General features: G+C 36.4%; 2 protein-coding genes across 7 annotated transcripts in view; one reads left to right on the top strand and one right to left on the bottom strand.

Annotated features, from left to right (window-relative positions):
• KCNQ1 (potassium voltage-gated channel subfamily Q member 1) overlaps positions 1 to 22,523 on the bottom strand; it is a 349,026-nt gene that overhangs the window by 206,314 nt on the left and 120,189 nt on the right. The gene's annotated exons all lie outside the window — the stretch shown is intronic.
• The window catches only part of LOC309606045 (uncharacterized protein), a 129,005-nt gene that overhangs the window by 63,887 nt on the left and 42,595 nt on the right, over positions 1 to 22,523 (top strand). The window lies entirely within an intron of this gene.

Genomic DNA, 22,523 nt, shown 5'->3' with positions numbered 1-22,523 from the left:
GTTGAAGTGGAAGATAGGCAAAGGGGGTCCAATGTGCGTATAACTCAAGTCTCTGAAGAAGAAAAGAAAAACAATAGAAATAATATTTAAAGGCATATGTTAAAAATTCTATAAATACAATAAAATCTAACACGTTGAAAGGACCCACGTGGGTACCAAGGAAACTGACCTGGAACAATCAACTCTGAGAAACTTCCTGGTAAAACTACTAGACTTTAAAAATAGAGAAGAAATCCTTAGGGCCTCCAAGCAAAAGATGAAATAACAAAGGCAACAGACTTAACAAAAACAATATACAAAGTGGAGCAGAATTTTCAAGAAACTTAAGGAAGTACTACAAACCAAGGATTTTATAGCCAGTCAAGCTGAACTTCATGTATCAAGGTGATAGAAACACAGCTTTACATATGTACAAAATATTGTACACATGAGCCCTTGCTAAGCAAGTTACTAGAGGATAGGCTTCATCTAGCCATGAGACTGGAAAAACTCTGGCAAAAGAACTGATGGTAAACATTCTATATATTTAGTTATAGAACTAGATGAAGACCTGGAGATCGTCATGGCTGAATAATAATACACGAACATCATATGACCCTGCAAAATAGAAAGAATATAAATCTGGGAGGAAAAGGAAGAGACAATGAAACAGTGTATATATAGTAAGTATGTATTAGATGTAGTGTATAAAACTGACTTATACATCTTATAAATAGGAATCCATGTGGCATACCAAATAGGATAAAGAAAGAAAAAGGGGGATTAAACCAAGATTAGTAATACGAAGGAAACCATTAGTAAAAAAAAAAAAGTATAAACATCCTTAAATACCAAAATAATTTATGAAAAAGCAAGGCAGACACACAGAGCAACAAAATCAGTATGTCATAATACAGGCAATAATTGCAATATGTGATAATATAAAAGGAACTGAGATCAAATTTATCAGTTATATTAACAAATGTGAGTTAAAAATATGCTTTTCAAAAGAAAAATATATTCAAATTGGCTCATAAAGTAAAATCAACTCCATGCAATTTTTAAAAATCAGACATCTAAAATTCAGTGATTAAAATGCTGAAACAAGCAGGAATGGATAAGATTCACCAGATAAATGTAAACACCAAGAAAACAGGTTATGATTCTGGCATGCTGAAAAAGTATAATTAATGTTAAAAAAGCTTAAATGGGACAAATAAGGATCCTTTATAATGCTAAAAGCCACATTTCATAATGAAGTTACAACAATTATGAGTAAGTATGCAATAAATACCACCTGCATAAAACAGAAACTACTAGATATGCAGGGAAAATATAAATACATTAATAATGCGAGAGTCATGTTCTACTTTCATACAACAGACCAAGTGGATGGATAAATAAAGCAAGGATATAAGGGATCTGAAGAACATAATTCGTAAGTCAGGTCTTTTGTATATATATGGAACAGGATACCACAGCAATAGAGAATATTCCTTCTTGAGCACACATTTTTAAGTCTGAATACACAGATCAATAAAAATACACAAATTAGCCATTCAAAAAGCTAAAAAAAAAAAAAACCTACAGTAAATCAAAAGAAAGCACAAAGAAGAAAATAGCAAAGACAAAGACAAAAGCAGAAATTAATGAGGCAGAAACCAGTAAAATAGTAAACCAAATTAATAAAATACAAATCCTGGTTAAAAAAATAGACAAACTACTACTTACTTTAATTAAGGAGAAAAGAGAGAAAGCACAAATATGCAGAAGAAGTAACAAGAGAAAGTAACTATTGTTGTGGAGGAAATTTTAAATATCATAACAGACTACTTGGTACAATTCCATGCAAAATATTTGTAAAACCCAGATGAAATGGATAATTTCCTTGCAAAACACAATTTATCTAAAATTGATCTCAGTAGAAATAGAAAGCTTAAACACCTGATTTCCAAAAAATAAACAGAAAATTTTATCAAGGAACTACCCTGAAAGAAAGTGTGATATCCATTAGATTTCACAGGAGAATTCTACCAAAATCTTTTAGAGAACAAAGAGTCCAAATTTTGCATATATTGTTTCAGAGCACAGAAAATGAAGGAAACCTTCCAAATATACTTTATAAGCAAATGTAACACCGATAAATAAACCTGATAAAAATAGAACATAAAAAGACCAATATTATTTATGAATGCTGATGCAGAAATCCTAAATATTTCCCCATATTAATAGGTTTGAGAAGAAACATGATTACCTCCAGGAATTCATCATCCATTCCTAACTAAACTCTTGTGAAAATACAAATGGATGGACACTTCCTTGATAAAACTACACAAATACTAGGAGAAAAGAGGAGTGAGTTCCTCTACAAACTAAGCACAGGAAAAAGGTTTCCCAACTGTGACTAAAAATCTAGATGTAATAAGAGAAGACAAATAAATTTGACTAGATTTACTAAACCTTTAGCATAGAAAAAAAATCTTAATCAAAAGACAATGACAAAAATGGAAGGAAATCTTTGCAACAGAAGGCTAATGGCCATGATATACACAAAATTTTTTTTTTTTTTTTTTTTTACACAAAATTTTTTAAAATGTAAGGAGTAAAGAACCGAGACGACTATAGAAAAATAAGCAAAAGATATAAACAGATATTTCAGGAAATGGTATATAAAAATGGCCCTTAAACTTATGAAAAGATTGCAATTTCACTCATAAAAAGATAAATGCAAGGTAAATCTAAATTGAGATACCATTTCTTATCTATCAGATCCCACAAAAATTCAAACTCTTGATAACATACTCCTTTAGTGAGACTGTGTGGGAACACTGCTGGTGTGAAATCGAAATGGCACCGGCCTCATAGAGGGGAATTTGGCAATATTTAACAAAACTACATGTGTATTTATATTTCAACCTGACAATCCCACTTCTAGGAAATTACCTTAAGGATACACCTCCAATAATATGCAAAAAATATGCAGAAGATTATTCAGTGCAGCGTTATTTGCAATTACAAAGTATTAGAGGCTGACCAGAGTGCTGACCACAGAATGAGGAGCATAGCTGCTGTCCAGAAGCTACCTACGCAGACAAGTATAAGAGGTTGGTTGAAAAGACTGTACTATGTACACACCAAGCAATATCATGCACCCGTAAGAAAGGAAAGGAAAGCTCTGTATGAATGGAGATTGAGTGATTTCTAGGAGATACTGCTAGGCGACAAAAGCAAAGTACAAAAGAGCATATACAGAAGACCACATTTTTTTGTAATAAAGAAGAGGAAATGAGAAAACCATGACATATGTTTGATAACACACACGCAATCGCACACTACTGGTAACCACAGAACACTGAAATTGGTTACCAACAAGAGGTGGGGAGAATTAGGATGGGAGGGATACGGGAAGAAAGGACATTTCTCTCAGTAGACCTTTTTGTATAGTTTTGACTTTGGAAGTAAATTAATGTTCTACGTATACAACAAACAAAATTAAATCAGCAAGATGTGGGATGCCTCTGGAATGGTGTAATGAGGACCTTGACAAAACTTCTCCCTAGAGAGCAATGACAAAATTGGACAAAATTAAAAAAAAAAAACAGTCATTTAAGAACTCCAGAAGTTAACCAAAGGCATATAACAAATTGAAAGGTGTTTATTCAAGAAAGAACTACTAAACCTTGGTAGGAACAGCAGGGTCTGTGTCAGTTTAACTTGGGGCTGCTCCCATCTCCCCACCCAAGCTCAGTGGCACAGCAGCCTTAAGAACTTTCAGTCTCAGTGCCAACAAAGAGGGATAACTTGATTTGGAGCTCCATGGAAAAACCCTTGCATTATTGTCAACCAGTAGTGACCTCAGTGGAAAATAATTGGGCAAGGCCAACATCACAGCTCCTGAAGCCTGCAATATTGGTTGGGGCAAGCAATAGACCAGAAAAAAATTTTGAAGGGATCCCTGAAATCTGGAAGACTGCACATCCTCTCAAGAGAGACCAGAGAGAACCCTTGTTATCATGTATCCTTGGCTGACTGTGAAACCCTGTGCAAGCAGAAAGTAAAAGCCAGGAAGACTTGTAAACTACCTGAATTTGAATGAATATCTCAGCTCATACAAAGATCACCTCAGCAAATCGTAGAAGCCTCACTGGCTCAAGATATTTCAACAAAACTGACCACTCAGCCTCACCACTAGGCTATGCAGATCCAGGGGTGACACCAAGGAAGCCAGGCTTAAAAACAAAAATAAGAATTAAAAAACAAAAACAAAAACTGAGCAGAGACATCAGTGGCCATATGCTGCATGACACACAGACTACACAAACAGTGCAGGCAAGGCATAAACAAGTCAACAAACAAAAAACCTAGCAACAGCAATCACCCCTGGTTAGGGGGAAGAATGGGAACACAGAATTCCTATATTATATAAAATGATCAATTTTTAACCAAAATTTTTGAGACATGCAAAGAAGCAAGGAGTGTGACCCTTAAACAGAAATAAAGAGCAGTCAATAGCAAGGATCCCTGAGAGGGCCTTCTTAGGCCAAGACTTCAAAGCAGCTTTTATAAATCTGTTCGAAGAACTAAAAAAAACAACAGTAAATGAATGAAGGGAAAGTATGATGAGAGTGACTCATCGATGGAGAATATCAATAAAGAGATACGGATTATAAAATAAACCAAGTAGAAATTCTGGAGTTGAAAGCATAACTTAGATGAAAAACTAGGGGGGCTAAACAGCAGATCTGAGCTGGCAGAAGAAAGAAAGAATCAATGAACTTGAAGATAGATCCATAAAGATGATTCATTCTGAAGAATATAAAAGAATGAAGAAAACTGAACAAAGTCTCTGAGGCTTGCTGGATACCATTAAGAGTGACAATGTATGCATAATTAAAGTCCCTGGAAGGAGATAAAAGGGAGGAAAAATATTATTTGAAGAGATAATTTAGCATTAACCTGAAGCACGTTGTTTTCAGTTACGATGCTTATTGTAATCCCCAGATTATACTAATAAGAAAATAACTTTATAAATAGGAAAAAGAAACTAACAAAGAATGGCACACTAAGACATACCTATTAATACAACAGAACGCAGTAAAGGAGGAAGAAAAGAACAAAATGAGAAGAGACATGAGACATACAAAATTAATAGCAAATGGCAGATGTAAATCCTACCATATCAATAATTATGTTAACTATAAGTGAATTAAACACTCACTAAAGAAGCAGAGATTGCCAGACTGCCTAAAACAAGAACCAAGTATATGTTGCCTACAATATATAAATTATATATCCAAAGACACAAATAGATTCAAAGAAAAAGGATGAAAAAAGATGACATGTAAACACTAAACACAAGAAAGCTGGAGTGGCTATACTAAATATCACACAGAATAGATTTTAAAATAAACTATATTCCTGGAGACAATGAGGAATTTATAATGATAAAAGGGTCAACTCATCAGGAAGAAATTAAAATTATAAGATAAAATTAAAAATTATAAAGAAATAAAAATTATATATGCAACTAACAACAGTCCTAAAATACATGAAACAAAAAATGACAGAACTGGGGCTTCCCTGGTGGCGCAGTGGTTGAGAATCTGCCTGCCAATGCAGGGGACACGGGTTCGAGCCCTGGTCTGGGAAGATCCCACATGCCGCGGAGCAACTGGGCCCGTGCGCCACAACTACTGAGCCTGCGCGTCTGGAGCCTGTGCTCCGCAACAAGAGAGGCCGCGATGGTGAGAGGCCCGCGCATCGCGATGAAGAGTGGCCCCCGCTTGCCGCAACTAGAGAAAGCCCTCGCACAGAAACTAAGACCCAACACAGCCATAAATAAAAAATAAATAAATAAATAAAAGCTCCATGAAAAAAAACAAATGACAGAACTGATGAAAGAAATAGACAATTCAACAATAATAGACAATTCAACAGTAAAATAATAGTACAAGTTTTTTATATCCTTTGATTTTCTATCTTGTTTTGTCAATTATTAAGAGTGGAGCACTGAACTATTACATAACTACTATTATTGAATGAGGCGGTGGGACATGGGCTATGTGGAACTCTGCTTAATGACCTCGTCTGTTCTGGTGTCAGGGACCCAGTGAGAAGCTGAGTGCTCTACCCGGCAGCATGGTCCACTGGGGAGGTGATCTTACACCCAACTCAGAGGCAACGAGACAGTGTGAGTTGGTGCCCCCACTTTCACTGGGAAGATGTCAGTGGGACAAAAGGGAAGCTGAACTTCCACTCACCTGTCTACAGTGAAGTAGTGTAAGGCACTGCCCTATATTTTCTGGAGTGGGGTTGCTGGGGAGCACAGGGGGAAGCTGTATATGCATGCTCACCCAGCCTTCTTGCTACACCTCAACAGGAGAACTGTCTGCTAAGAAAAGAACAAGAAACAAACAACCAAAAAAAAAAAAAAAAAAGCCACAATCACCACAACAAAAAACCAGAGCCAAATATTAAATTGGATCCAGAGTCTTATAATCTCTAAAATTTCCAGGGTACAACTGAAAATCACTTGTCATGACAAGAATCAGGATAGTCACAATATAAATGAAAAAAGATAATCAAGAGATGCCAAAACCAAAGTAAATAAAATGTTGGAATTATTTGAAAAGGACATTAAGAAGTCATCCTAAAAATGCTTTAATAAGCAATTACAAAGTTTCTTGACACAAATGAAAGAAGGGAAAATCTCAACAAAGAATCAGCAATTTCCATTTAAAAATGGAAATTATAGAACTGAAAAATACAGTAACTGAAAATAAACTCACTGGATGGATTCAATTGTAGAGGATAGAATCTTAAACTTAAGGCTAGTCAATAGAATTCACTCAAGCTGAACGATAGAAAATAGACTGAAAATAAAAAGTGAACAGTCTCAGTGACCTGTTTGACCACAGGAAAAGACCTAACATTTGTATCACTGGAATTCCAAAGGAGAGGAGTGAGTGAAATAAAAACTGTATTCAAAGAAATAATGGCTGAAAACTCCCAAATTTAGTGAACAATAATCTTACAGATTCAAGATGCTAAGTGAATACAAAGTATAAACCCAAATATACCCCCCAAAATCTATACCAAGACACATTATAGATATATGAAAACTAAAGACAAAAAAATTTTTTTGAAAGAAGAGAAATGGCACAATATTTTTAGAGGGAACACTGATTTGAACAGCAGTGGATTTCTCATCAGAAAACATGGAGACCAGCAGAAGTGGCATAACATTTTTCAAATATTAAAGAACTGTCAACTGTAAATTCTATAATCAGCAAAATATACTTAAGGAATGAAGGGGAAATAGACATTTCAGAAGAAGGGAAACAGAGAATTTGTGGCTAGCAAGCCTACCCTTAAAGAATGGCAAAGGAAAGTTTACAATCTAACGTGGTGCTTAATGGATGAGAAGGAAATACTTAAAGACAATTGTATTTTTTAAATGGTGAGGATAAAAGAAACTAAATGGAAGTAAGGTTTCAATACTTCACTCAAAGAAGTAAAGCACTGATATCAGTAAGTTATGATAAATTACATATTTATACTCAACACCTAGGGCAGTTACTAAGAAAACCATACAAAACTTCTTACTCCCAATCACTGCAGACATCAAAAGGATAATAAGGGAATATGTCAAACAATTCTACGTACACAAGTTCTGCCAACTTAGATGAAACAGACCAATTCCTCAAAAAGCACAAACTACAATTCACCCACTATGAAATATTTGCCAATTCTATATCTGATAAGGGGCTAATATCCAAAACATATAAAGAATTCATACAACTCAATAACAACAACAAAAACCAATCCTATTAAAAATGGGCAGGGGAATTCTCTGGAGGTCCAGTGGTTAGGACTCTGCACTTTCACCACCAAGGGCCTGGGTTCAATCCCTGGTCAGGCATCTAAGATCCCACAAGCTGCACGGCACAGCCAAAAAAAAAACAAATAAACAAACAAACAAAAAATGGGCAGAAGATCTGAATAGACATTTTCCCAAAGGAGACTAAAGGATGGCCAACAAGTACACGGAAAGATGCTCAACATCATTAATCATCAGGGATATGCAAACCAAAGCCACAATAAGACTTTGCCTCATACCTGTCAGAATGGCTATTATCAAAAAGAGAAGCAATAGCAAGTGTTGGTGAGGATGTGGAGAAAAGGGAACTTTTGTGCACTGTTGGTGGGGTTATAAATTGGTGCAACAAGTATGGAAAACAGTATAGAGGTTCCTCAAAAAATTAAAAATAGAACTACCATATGATCCAGGAATTCCACTTCTGGGTATTTATCCAAAGAAAATGAAAACACTAACTCAAAAAGACACGTGCACCCCACATTTACTGCAGCATTATTTACGATAGCCAAGAAAACAACTTCTATCCATCGATGAATCAATGGATAAAGAAGTTGTAGTATATATGTACAATGGAATATTATTCATCTATAAAAAGCAATGAAATCTTGTCATTTTCAACAACATGGATGAAGGGCATTATACTAAGTGAAATAAGTCAGACAGAGAAAGACAAATACCTTTTGTATGATCTTTCTCACATGTGAAATCAGACACAAAATGAAACAACAAAAGCGAAGTTCACAGGTACAGAGAACATACTGGTTGTTTTCAGAGGAGGGGTGGGGAGGTAGGAGAAATGAGTGAAGGGGAGGTCAAAAAGTAAAAAGAAAAACAAAAATTTAAATTTGCAACTAACATATAAAGACAAAGACAATCATCCAGGAGATACATCCAACTAATAGGAATTCTAGAAAGAGAGTGCAGAGAAAATATTAAAAGGGAGGAAATTAATAAATAAAACACTGATTTCTCAGAGTAGAGGGATGTGAGAGTCTTCAGATTAAAAGGGCACACTCACCAGGTGTCTAGCAAAACAGATGAGGGATAAAACACCCCACTTCTGGGCTCATTTTTGTGACATTTCAAAATGCTAAGCATAAATTAAGGGGAAAAAAAACTAAGCTTCCAGAGGTGGGGAAAGCAGGTCACCAACAGAGGAATGAGAATAACATTAGCAACCTCCCCCAAAAATTTAAAAATAAATAAAATATTATCAAATAGAATTCAGCAATATATGAAAAGAATTATACACCATGACCAGTGGGATTTATTCTAGGAATGCAAAATTGGTTCAGTATTCAAAATCATTCAACGTAATGCACCAAATTAATAGGTAAATAATAAAGATTACATGATCATATCAACTGATACACACAATTCATCTGACAAAATCCATCTTTTCATGATAAAAACTCAGAAACAATAGAAATAAAAGGGCACCTTCTCATTTTGATAAACACCATCTACCAAAAGAAACTTTATCTAACATCATACTGAATGGTGAAAGACTGAATGAGTTCCCCTTAAGATTGAGAAGAAGGCAATGATGTTCACTCATCATTCCTATTCAACATACTACTGGAAGTAATAGCCACTTCAATAGCACAGGAAAAGTCAATAAAAGGCGTACAAGCAGGAAATGAAAAAATAAAACTGTCACTATTTGAACATGACATCATAGCAAAAATGCTAAAAGCCAAACACAAAGAGAAAATCTTGAAAGGAGCAAGAGAAAAAAGGGAAAACCAACAAAACTAACAGGTGACTTCATCAGAAAAAGAAATGGAACCCAATAGCAGCGGGGTTACATAATGAAAGTGTTTAAAGACAAAAAATTAACAATCTTATATCCAGAAAGACTGTCTTTTGAAAGGAAGGCAAAATAAAGACATTCCCAGATAGACAAAAATAGAGAATTTCTTGTTAGCATACCTACTTTATAAGAACTACTGAAGAAAGGTTTTCAGTGACACCAGATAGTAAATTGAATTCACACATATAAGAAAACAAAAAGCATCCCTAAAGGTGATTATGTAATTATACAATATAAATTCATATTTCTTCCTATTTCTTCTAACTGAATTATAAAGCAACTGTATAAAACAACAGGTATTTAGTTGTATTGTTGGGCCTGAACCATACAGAAATGTAATATATTTGTCTTTTTTTTTCTTTTTTAAGTTTTAGAGTAGATTATTATAGAGCAATCGAAACGGAAACAGCACAACACAATAGAACAGAAGCAAAACAATGGAACAACATCCAGTGTTTGTAATAGAAAAATTTAAAACAATCCAAACCCCTTAAACAAGATAATGTATAAAAGAAAGTGATATACATTCAGAGGATTGAAATCAAATCAACTAGAGCTATATGTATCCACCTCATTAAATTATAAAAACATAATAGAGGGCTTCCCTGGTGGCGCAGTGGTTGAGAATCTGCCTGCCAATGCAGGGGACACGGGTTCGAGCCCTGGTCTGGGAAGATCCCATGTGCCGCAGAACAGCTGGGCCCATGAGCCACAATTACTGAGCCTGCGCGTCTGGAGCCGGTGCTCCGCAACAAGAGAGGCCGCGATAGTGAGAGGCCCGCGCACCGTGATGAAGAGTGGCCCCCACTTGCCACAACTAGAGAAAGCCCTCGCACAGAAATGAAGACCCAACACAGCCATAAATAAATAAATAAAACAAATACTTAAAAAAAAAAATAATAGAAAGTGAAAACAGCAAGCATACACAAAAATGATAATCCTTGATGAAGAGAAAAAGTATCAATACCAACTCAAAGTAGGTTGGTTGTTGCAATGCTGAACTGTGCTAAAGAAATGTCAGCAGTTGGTAATTTGAATCCAAGTAATGAAAGAATAGGGTCAAATATGTAAATTGAGGTTAATCAGACAAACACTATAAATATATACTTGCTTTTCTTTTAATAAGACATAACGTTATATAATCATTATTACACTGTATTGTTGGGTTTATAACATACATAGATGTAATATGTTTAACAATAATACCACAGAAATGGGTAAAACAGAATAAAGCAATATAGGAATAACTTATCTGTATATAACTGGGATTAAGTTGTGTAAATCTGAAGTAGATTCTGATAAGTTAAGATGTATATTATAACTATAAGAACAACTACTAAGGAAATAACTCAGTCAAAAATAACTAAAGAAACTAAAAATTTATATTAAGAAATATTCATTAAATGTAAAAGAAAGCAGTAAAGGAGAAATAGAGGAACAAAAACTACATGAGACAGAGAAAACCAAAAGTAAAACTGCAAACAAATCCAACAATATTAATAACATTAAATGTGAATGGATTAAACAATCAAAAGGTAGAGCTTATCAGACTGCCTTATCCAACTATATGCTGGAAGCATACTTTAGATTCAAACATACAAACAGACTGAAAGTAAAAAGATGGAAAAAGATATATCATGCACACAGCAACCAAAAGATACTTTGAGTGCTGTATTAAAATGAGACAAAGCAGACTTTAAATAAAATAATGTTACTAGTATTAAAGAGGAACATTTTATAATGATAAAAGGTCAATTCATCAGAAGATATAACCATTATAAACTTATATACACCTAACAATATAGCACCAAAACACATGAAGCAAAAATTCATAGGCCTGAACAGAGAAAGAGCCAATTCAACAATACTTGGAGACTTCAATACCCCATTTTCAATAATGTATAGATCAAATAGGTAGAAGATCAATAAGGAAATAGAAGATATGCACAACACTATAAACCAACTAGACCCCACAGAACACTACAAACAGCAACCACAGAAATACAGTCTTTTCAAGTGCACATGGTACATTCTCCAAGATGGACCATATGCTACACCATTAAACAAACCTCAATAAATTTTAAAGGGCACTATTAATACAGAGTATGTTTTCTGAGCACAATAGAATAAAAGTAGAAATCAATAACAGAAAGAAACTTGGGGGAACACATAAATATGTGGAATTTAAACAACACACTCTTAAATAACCATGAATCAAGTAAGGATTCACAAGGAAAATTAGAAAATACTTTGAGATGAATGAAAATGAAGGTACAGTGTACCAGAATTTATGGGATATGGTTAAAGCAGTGATAAAAGAGGCTTTTATGGCTGTAAATGCCCACATTAAAAAAGATAACAGACCTCAAATCAATAACTTAACTTTCCATTTTAGGAGGCTAGAAGAAAAAAGAAGAAAAAACTAAACCTAAAACAAGCAGAAGAAATGAAATACTAAATATCAGAGTGGCAGTTAATGAAGTAGAGGATAGAAAAATAATAAAGTCAACAAAACCAAAAGTTGGTTATTTGAGAAGATGAACAAAATTGACAACCTTTAGCTAGACTAATGACAGAAGAAGACTCAAATTACTAAAATCAGGAACGAAAAACTTTACAGCTAACCATACAGAAATAATAAGGATTATAATAAATGCTCTGAACAATTTTGTGTCAATAAATTACACAACTTAGATAAAATGGACATATTCCTAGAAAGTAAAAAACTACTAATTATAAGTAGAAAATTTGAATAGACCTATAACAAATAAAGAAATTTAATTAGTAATCAAAACCCTACACACAAAGAAAAGCCCAGGAGGCCCAGATGGCTTCACTGGTAAACTCACCAAAAATTTAAAGAATTAATACCAATTCTTTACAAACTCTTCCCCCACCAAAAACAAACATAGAAGAGGAGGAATCACTTCCCAACACATTCTTGAGACCAGCATTACCCTGCTACCAAAACCAGACAAAGATATAACATGAGGAGAGAACTACAGACCAATAACTCTTATGAAAATAGGTGCAAGATGCTCAACAGAATACTAGCAAATAAAATATAGCAATAGATAAAAAGGATTATACACTATGACCAAGTGGGATTTATTCCAGGAATGTAAGGTTGGATTAACAACTGAAAATCTAATGCACCATATCAATAAAATAAAGGACAAAAACTACATGATTATCAAATGAAGAAAAGACACAGAAAAAAGCATTTGATAAAATTCAGCATACTTACATGATGGGAAAAAAAAACATTCAATATACTAGAAAGAGAAAGGAACTTCCTCAGCCTCATAAAAGGCATCTATTTAAAAACCATAGCTAACTTCATACTTAACGGTGAACGACAAAATGCTTTCTTTTTAAGATCAAGAATAAGACAAAGATATCTGCTCTCACCACTTCTACTCAGCATTGTATTGGAGGTCCCATCCATGACAATTAGGCAAAAAAAGAAATAAAAGGCATCCAGTTAGGAAAGAAAGAAGTAAAACTATCTCTATTCACAGGTGACATGATTTTATATATAGAAAATCTCAAGGAATCCACTAAAAAATGATTGTAACTAATAAATGAGTTTAGCAAGGTTGCAAGATCAGTATCGACTGTATTTCTGCAAACTTTCAATAAAAAAATCAGAAAATGAAATTAAGAAAACATGACATCAAAAAAGAATAAAGCATAACAATGTGAATGTACTTAATGCCACAGACATGTACACTTAAAAATGGTTAAAATGGTACATTTTATTTTATATGTATAATATTTTACCACAATAAAGAAAGAAAAAATTCAGGAATAAATTTAAGAAGTGCAAAATATATACCCTGAAAACCATAAAACCTCATTGAAAGAAAGTATCTAAATAAAAGGCATTCCATGTTCATGGATTAGAAGACAATATTGTTAAGATGGCGGTACTCCCCAAATTGATCTGCAGTTTGAACACAATCCTTACCAGAGTCCCATCTGGCTTCCTTATAGAAATTGACAAGTGGATTCTAAAATTCATATGGAAATTCAAATGACCCAGAATAGCCAAAACAATCTTGAAAAAGAATGAAGTTGGTGGATTCACACTTCCCGATTTCAAAACTTAATACAGAGTGTTCAAGACAGTGTAGTATTGGCATAAAGTAAGACAAAGATGAATGGTATAGTATGAGAGTTTTAAAAAATAAAGCTTTGTATCTGTGGTCAATTGATTTTTGACTAGGATGCCAAGATCATTCAGTGGAGAAAGAACAGTCTTCTGAACAAATGGTGCTGGAACACCATGAAAAAAATAAAGTTGGACCACTCTCTCATACCATATACAAAAATTAACCCAAAATGTGTCAAAGACCTAAATATAACAGATAAAGCTATATAAATCTCTTAGAAGAAAACGTAAAGGTAAGTCTTCATGACCTTGGTTTGGCAATGCTTTCTAAGATATAACACCGAAAGCAGAGGCAACAAAAGAAAAAAATAGGTATGTTGGACTTTATCAAAATTAAAAGCTTTTGTGCTTCAAAAGATATAAAGAAAGTGAAAAGACAACCCACAGAGGGGAGAAAATATTTGTAAGTCATAAATCTGATAATGGACTTGTGGCTAGAATATTTGAAGAATTCTTACAATTCAAAACCAAAAAACAAAGATCCCAATTTCTAAAAATGGGTGAAGAATAGACTTTTCTTCAAAAAGAGATACACAAATGGTCACGTTAGTCATAGGCAAATGCTAGTCAAAATCACTATGAGATTCCATTTAACACATACTAAGATGGCTATAATAGTAAATTTTAAAAGATAATAACAAGGCGAGGATATGGAGAAATTGTACAGTGTTCATACATTGCTGGTATGTACAATGGCACACTCACTTTGGAAAACTGCTGGTTTCTAAAAACAAAAAATTAAACATAGCACTAATTTGACTCAGCATTCCTCTCCCACATATGTACCCAAGAGAAACGAAATCATATGTCCACCCAAATAGATGTACACAGACATTCACAGCAGTATTATTCCTAAGAGGCAAGAGGTGGAAGCAACCTAAATGCCTATTAACTGATGAATGGATAAATAAAATGTGGTATATCCATACAATGGACTATTATTCAGCTATAAAAAGAAATGAAGTACTTTTCCATACTATAACATGGATGAATTGAAAACATTATGCTAAGTGAAAGAAGCCAGTCACAGAGGACCACATACTATATGATTTCATTTTTATGAAATGTCCAGAATAGGCAAATCCATTGAGACAGAAAGTAGATTAGTTGTTGCCTAGGGCTTAAGGGGATGGAATGAGGGGTTGGGAGGTGATATTTGAAGGGTACTGGGTTTCTTTTGGGGGTGATGGAACCGTCCAAAAACAGATTGTGGTGATGGTTGCACAACCCTGGGAATATACTTATGACTGTTGAATTGTACACTTTAAAAGGGATGAATTGTATGGTACATGAATTGTATATTAATACAGCTGTTGCTAAAAACACTGTTGGAGAAAATATTCAGGGTCTAGGGTTAGGCAAAGAGTTCTTAGACCTAACATCAACGGTGCAATCCATTACAAGGGTAAGTTGGACTTCATCAAAATTAAAAGGAATCTGTTAAAAGGATGAAAAGGAAAGCTACAGATTGGGCAAAAATATGTGCAAACCACAAATCTGACTTAGGACTAGTATCTGGAATACATAAAGACTTCTCAAGACTCCATGTTTAAAAATAATCCAGTTGGAAAATGGGCAAATGATAGGAACAAATATTTCACTGAATAGTATATACAAATGGCAAATAAGCACATGAAAGGATTTTCAGTATCACTAGCCATTGGGAAAATGCAAATTAAAACCACAACAAGACAGTGCCACACACCTGTGAGAATAGGTCAAATGAAAAATCGTGTCAACACCAGAAGCTGACAAGGACGCAGAGAAACTGCATTGCTCATACATCGCTGCAGGGAACATAAAATGGGAACGGCCACTTGGGAAAAGTTTTGCAGTTTCTCAAAAAACAAACAAACAAAAAATCTAAACATGCAACTACCACGCAACTCAGCAAATACACTCTTGGGCTTTTGTCCCAGAGAAATGAAAACTTATGTCCACACAAGAACCTGCACACGGGTGTTTATACCAGCTTTACCTGTGTATCAGTCTCCTCTTGCCGCTGCAATATATTACCACAAACAGTGGCTTAAAGCAACACAAATTTACTCTTTTACAGTTCTCGAGGCCAGAAGTCTGACATTAACCTTATGGGACTAAAAAATCCCTGGCAGGGTTGATTCCTTGCGGAGCCCCTTGGGGAGCATCCGTTACCATGCCTTTTCTTCTGGGAGCCAAGTGCATCCCTTAGCTCATAACCCTGTCCTCACACCACATTGCGTCTTCTCCCCTGCTTCCAACGTCATATCACCTTTCTCTTCTGTAGTCACATCCCCCTCTGCCTCCTCGTGGAAGGACACTTGTGATGACACTGGGCCCACCTGGATAAGGCAGGATCATCACCTCTCCATCTCAAGATGCTGAATTTAAGCACATCTGCAGAGCCTCCTTTGCCAGATAAGATGACAGTCACAGCTTCTAGCAACTAGAACTCGGATACTTCAGGGGCCATTATTCAGCCCATCACAATCTGTCACAGTCCCAAACTGCAAATGACCCACATGTCCTTCAACGGGCGACCGGTTAAACAACTGCGGTCCATCAACACCATGGGATTCTACTCAGCAATAAAAAATAAATGACCTATTGATACACGAAACAACCTGAATCTTAAGAGAAGTATGTTAAGGCAAAAGAGCCAATCCCAAATATCACATGCTGTGTGATTCCACTTACATAACATCCTTGAAATTACAAAATTGTAGAACTGGAGAACAGATTAGTGATTTCAAGGGATTAAAGAGGGAGGCGAGTGGGAGGGAAGTGGGTGTGGCTATAAAGGGGCCACCACCAGGGATCCTTGTGGAGATAGAAATGTTCTGTATCTTGACTGTCTCATTGTCAATGTGCTGATTGTGACCCTTGAACTATGGAGGGGTTTAGGGACCTTTTGACCCGCTGGGCAGTCAAAAATCCACTTGCAACTTCTCAGCATCATCAGTCATGAGGGAAATGCAAATCAAAACCCACAATGAGAGAACACTTCACCCCTGAGAGGATGGCTATAGTAAAGGAGATGGACAATAATAAATATTGATAAGGAGGTGGAGGAATAGGAACTCTCACAGCTTGCTGGAGGGAGTGGAAAATGGTACATCCCATTTGGAAAACCGTTTGGCAATTCTTCAAAAACTTAAACACAGAGTTACCATTTGACTCAGCAATTCTACTTCTAGGTATCTGTCCATGACAAATGAAAGCACATGTCCACACGAAGACTTGCCCATGAACGTTCAGGGCCACATTATTTATCAATATAATACCCCCAAGGTGGAAACAACACCAACGTCCCTCCACTGGTGAATGGATAAACAAAATGTGTTCTACCCATACAAGGGAATACTTTTTAGCAATAAAAAGGAATGAAATACTTTTATGTGCTGTGATTTGGATGAACCCCAAAAATATGCTTGAAGAAGCCAGAAGAGAAAAGACTACATTTTTTATGATTCCATATATATGAATTGTCCAGGGTAGGCAAACCTACGGAGACCACTAGAAAGTACATTAGTGGTTGCTGGGAGCGGGAACAGGAATTAACTATAAATGGGCATGATGGATCTTATGGCGGGGTGGGAGACGTTCTAACCCTAGACTGCAGAGGTTGATGGTACATGTCAGTAAATTACTAAAATTACACTGAAAATGGGTAAGTTTTATGGTATGTAAATTATTCCTTAATAAAGCATTTTTAAAAACAAGTTTAAAAAAAGAGAAATGTATACTCAACTAATTTTCAAATGAGTAACATAACCACATTGAAAAGACAGAGGAGGAGGGAGAGGAGAAACCACTAATCCAAGGTGTCTGAAACTATAGTATTTGACTGTATACCCTGAGTCGTGAGTAGGGTGATGTAGAGAGTTACAAACAGAGCATGGACGCTTTTCAGTAGGTTTGATTTTGTAGTGATGAGGACCAAGCAATTAAGAAAGTGTTTTAGGTGCGCTGTAGGTTGAGCAATGAGTCTGTGTGTTGATGTGGCTGGGAACCAGGCATCTCACTGTGGACAAGGGGCTCGCAAATAAGGAGGAAGCCAGTACGGACGGAGGAGAATTAGAGACACTGGTGTGGACCCAAGATTTCTAAAGTGTGCAAATGCTTCTGTGTGTGCATGTCTCTGTGTCCATGTCTACGTATGTAAGGACAACGCGTATTTACATGTGCGTGTATATGCATACATTTCCTTAACTCTGTGCACAGAAAGGGCCTAGAAGGAAAGATACCTAACAAAAATGAGCATACACAGTGCCCAGGTTTTGGTGTCTAGTGATTTCATTCTCCATTAAAAGGAACCAAGGCTCCTGGGAAAACTGGCTGATTCTAGGGCTGGGGCAGAGCCCGAATCTTGTTATACCAGAACATAAAGAACTGCTAAAAGCAAACAAACAACAACAAAACACATGTCACACGGACACAGATGCCAGCTTGAAGGGTCTTCCACTGGCCAAATCTGGGACAATTTGAATATCAAAATAATGAAGGACAGTAAAGAATTATAATAAAAAACCCAAAAGCCCATGCATATAGACAATCAATCAATAGAAATAAATAAATGGAAGAGAAGAGAGGTTCCTTCTTATAGGAGAATGTTGAGATATTTTCTCTTGGAATACCATTCTGGTGAGACAGTATTTTTTTTTTTTTTTCAGTACTTCTGTGGAAGGGGCAGTGGGGTTGGCAAATCAGCATTTTGCAACCACCATAATAAAGTCTGGTTCAGGAAAGCCTCTAAATCTGGGAGGCATTTTTTGATAAGGAGCCAGATTATTTGCATAGCCTCAAAGTATGTCCCCCAGATTGTTTATTGGTTCCAAGGCAAAAGAGTGTAACTGTTTAGCAAAACAACTGGACAATGTTTCCAGCGGGTGATTAAAGTTAGGGGTAGATGCCATCGTGTGCCTCGGGGACAGGACACCCCCAGGAGGACACCACATCACGTTGGAAGTGTGCGCATTGGGAACGCGCAACCTGAATCTGACCACGAGGAAACATCAGACGCGCCTGCCCCCACCCAAAGTAGCGGGGCTGTACCCTTCAAAAATGTCCATGTCATAAAAGACAAAAACTGGAAATGTTCCACGTTAAAGGAGGCTAAAGAGACATGACAACCAAAGGCAATACTGACCCTGGGATGGATCCTGCCTTGGAGGGAAAAAATGCTGCAAAGGACATTGTCACGTCAACTGGCAAAGCCGGGATACCGATGGTAGACTGGGTAAAGGATTGGATCAATGTTTAATTGCAGAGTTTGATAACCACGCTAGAGCTTTAAAAGGGGGCATCTTTATTTTTCAAGAAATATGCAGCAAAATGTTTAGGGGCAGATGGGTGTAGAGTATGCAACTTACTCTCAACTGGTTCAGAAAAAAAAGTGTTACGCGAATATACATATAGAAAGGGAGTACAAATGATCAAATAAATGGGGCAAAATATTAACAATCAGTGAATCAAATCTTAGTGAAGGGTCTGTGTTTTCTAGCTCATTCTTACTCTTACAATTTTTCTGTAATTAAAAATTACTTCCAAATAAACAGCTGAAAAAATTCCCCCAAACCCTGAGGCATTCACAGTGGTTCTCTACTGGGTGTGACTTTGCCCCCCAGGGGACATTTAGCAACATCTGGACATTTTGGTTGTCATAACCCAGGGATGCTACTAAACATCCTACAATGTTAGCCCCCTCAACAAAGAATGATCTGGCCCCAAACTTCAACAGTGTCACAGCGGAGAACCCCTGCCCTACTCGGCTGACAGGATGGAAAATCATTCTGCCAATGGCGGCTGGCAGAGTGCCCTTGAGGAAGGCAACCTGGCAGCACCCACTGAAATGAATAATGCACCTAATACCTGTGTTACGGACTAAGTCGTGGCCAGATTTCATATGTTGAAGCTCTAAACATCAGTACCTCAGAATGTGACCGTACTTGGAGACAAGCCCTTTCAAGAGGTGATTAAGTTAAATGAGACTGGTATCCTTATAAGAAGTTTGGACATAAAGACGCCAGAGATGCACACACAGAGGAAAGATCACGTGAGGACACGGTGAGAAGGCAGCCATCTCCAAGCCAAGGAGAGAGTCCCCAAGAGAAATCAACCCTGCTGACACCTTGATCTCAAGCTTCCAGCCTCCAGGACTGTCATATTTCTGTGGCTTCAGCCACCCAGTCTGTAGTATTTTATTATGGCAGCCATAGCAAACTAATACATCCTGGAAATTATCATAGAAAAAAAGGTACAGTAGCCCTCCCTTATCCACAGGGGTTATCTTCCAAGACCCCGAGTGCATGCCTGAAACCGTGGATTATACCAAGCCCTGTGTATGTTTTTTCTTATACACACACACCTAAAGTTTATATATATATATATATATATATATATATATATATAACTATAGTTGATTTACAATAGTTATATATATAAAACTATAGTTGATTTACAATATTGTGTAGTTTCAGGTGTACAGCAAAGTGATTCAGTTATATATAGTTATTTGTTTTCTTTTTCCGATTCTTTTCCATTATAGGTTATTATAAGATAATGATTATAGTTCCCTGTGCTATACAGTAAATCCTTGTTTATCTATTTTATATATAGTGGTGTGTATCTGTTAATCCCATACTCCTAATTTATCCCTCCCACCCCTTTCCCCTATGGTAACCATAACTTTGTTCTCTATGTCTGTGAGTCTGTTTCTATTTTGTAAATAAGTTCATTTGTATTATTTTTTTAGATTCCACATATAACTGATATCATATAGTATTTGTCTTTCTCTGACTTACTTCACTTAGTATGATAATCTCTGGGTCCATCCATGTTGCTGCAAATGGCATTATTCCCTTCTTTTTTATGTCTCAGTAATATTCCACTGTGTACGTATACCACATCTTCTTTATCCATTCATATGTTGATGGACATCTAGGTTGCTTCCACGTCTTGGCTATTGTAAATAGTGCTGCTATGAACATAGGGGTGCATGTATCTTTTTGAATTAGAGTTTTCGTCTTTTCCAGATATATGTCCAGGAGTGGGATTGCTGGAGCATATGGTAACTCTGTTTTTAGTCTTTTAAGGAACCTCCATACTAAAGTTTATATTTTAATTTATATTTAAATTATATCGTAATTTAGATAAAGTTTAATTTATAAATTAGCCAAAGTAAGAGATTAGCAATAACATAGAACAATTATAACAATATACTGTAATAACAGTTATGTGAACGTGGTCTCTCTCAAAATATTTTATTGTACAAATGTAATGCCTTTCCCATGTTAAGCACGGATCATGCACTATGGCCGTAACTTTTGCAGTTTGACTTGTGACTACAAAACTAGCACGAAATTCTTTCTCCTTCACTCTTTCACAGATAGAAGATTCATTCGTACCATAGGTCTCAGCAGTCTCAGCACACAACTTTTTTTTTTCTTTCCTTAAAAAGCTGAGAACTTTCACCTTTTCACTTAAAGGAAGCACTTTACAGCCCCTCTTCGTCATCTCTAAATAGCCAGCGTCACTCCTCATGCTTTTTGGGGCCATTATTATGTAAAACAAGGGTCACCTGAACACAATCACTGCAATACACGACAGTCGATCTGATAACCAGGACAGCTACTAAGTCACTAAAGGGCGGAATACACTGGACAAAGGGGTGATTCATATCCTGGGGGGGCAGAACGGGGCGGCATAAGATTTCATCACGCTACTCAGATTGGCACACAATTTAAAACTTATGGATTGTTTACTTCTGGAAATTTCCATTTAATATTTTTGGACCATGGTTGACCGCAGGTAACTGCAACTGTGGAAAGTGAAACCACAGATGATGGGGGACTACTGTACTTGTACGTAGGGAAGTAGGGCTCGAGGGAGGTTTTTAGAAAATCGGCCAAAACCTGATGCAAAATGGACTCTCAGCAACAGAGAGCACTGTGGCATGTGCAGAGCATGGGGAATGAAGGAGAGATGTGCATTTTAGCACGGATTGTTCCAGCGTCTTTGGAGGCAGTCTTGTATGATATGATCCCATATGTTTGGAAATCAATGATAAACCCCTATAGTATCATGTATACTTAGTTCATCATATATTATGAGCACTGGGAAAAACATGAGAATAAATCTTAGATCATTAACGTAAGTTGCAGAGGTAAGGCAACCAAGCAAATGTGAGGGAAAAAAAAGGACAGCACAAAAACATACACATTATACACATGTGTAGAGTTACAGGTGTATGATAAAGTAATAAAAGTGAGAAAGCTTAAAAGAAAGACCAGCCCTGAGATTCGTGGCACAGGGAGCCGGGTGGAATGTGGGCTATTTGGCAGGGGGGGGGTAAGGGAGGGTCAGAGCAGACCCCAGAGACACCAGAGTGCTGGTTACATACAGGCAGGCCCTGGGTGGGCACCTGCATATCTTAGCGCACTCGGTCAACACAACAATCCTGGGAGCAGCCCTGTTAGGATCCTGATTTCATGCATGCAGAAACTGAGGCAAAGAGAAGGCAGTAGTTTGCCCAGGGTCACACGGGAGAAAATGGCAGAGCTGGGCTTTGGCCCCAGGAAGGTTGACTATTGGGCTGTGCTCGAAACCAGTCCATAAATTTGCCACTTGACTTTTTAAAACATACGTGTAAAGGAAGGATTTAATTTTCCCATTTCAGAATTTGGCAGATGTGTTGGGTT

This window comes from Balaenoptera borealis (assembly GCF_965194805.1).
Source record: "Balaenoptera borealis genome assembly, chromosome: 11".
In the NCBI taxonomy this organism is placed as follows: Eukaryota; Metazoa; Chordata; class Mammalia; order Artiodactyla; family Balaenopteridae; genus Balaenoptera; species Balaenoptera borealis.
Note: the sequence above shows the minus strand (reverse complement) of the source record. Positions and strands in the feature narration are given on the sequence as shown.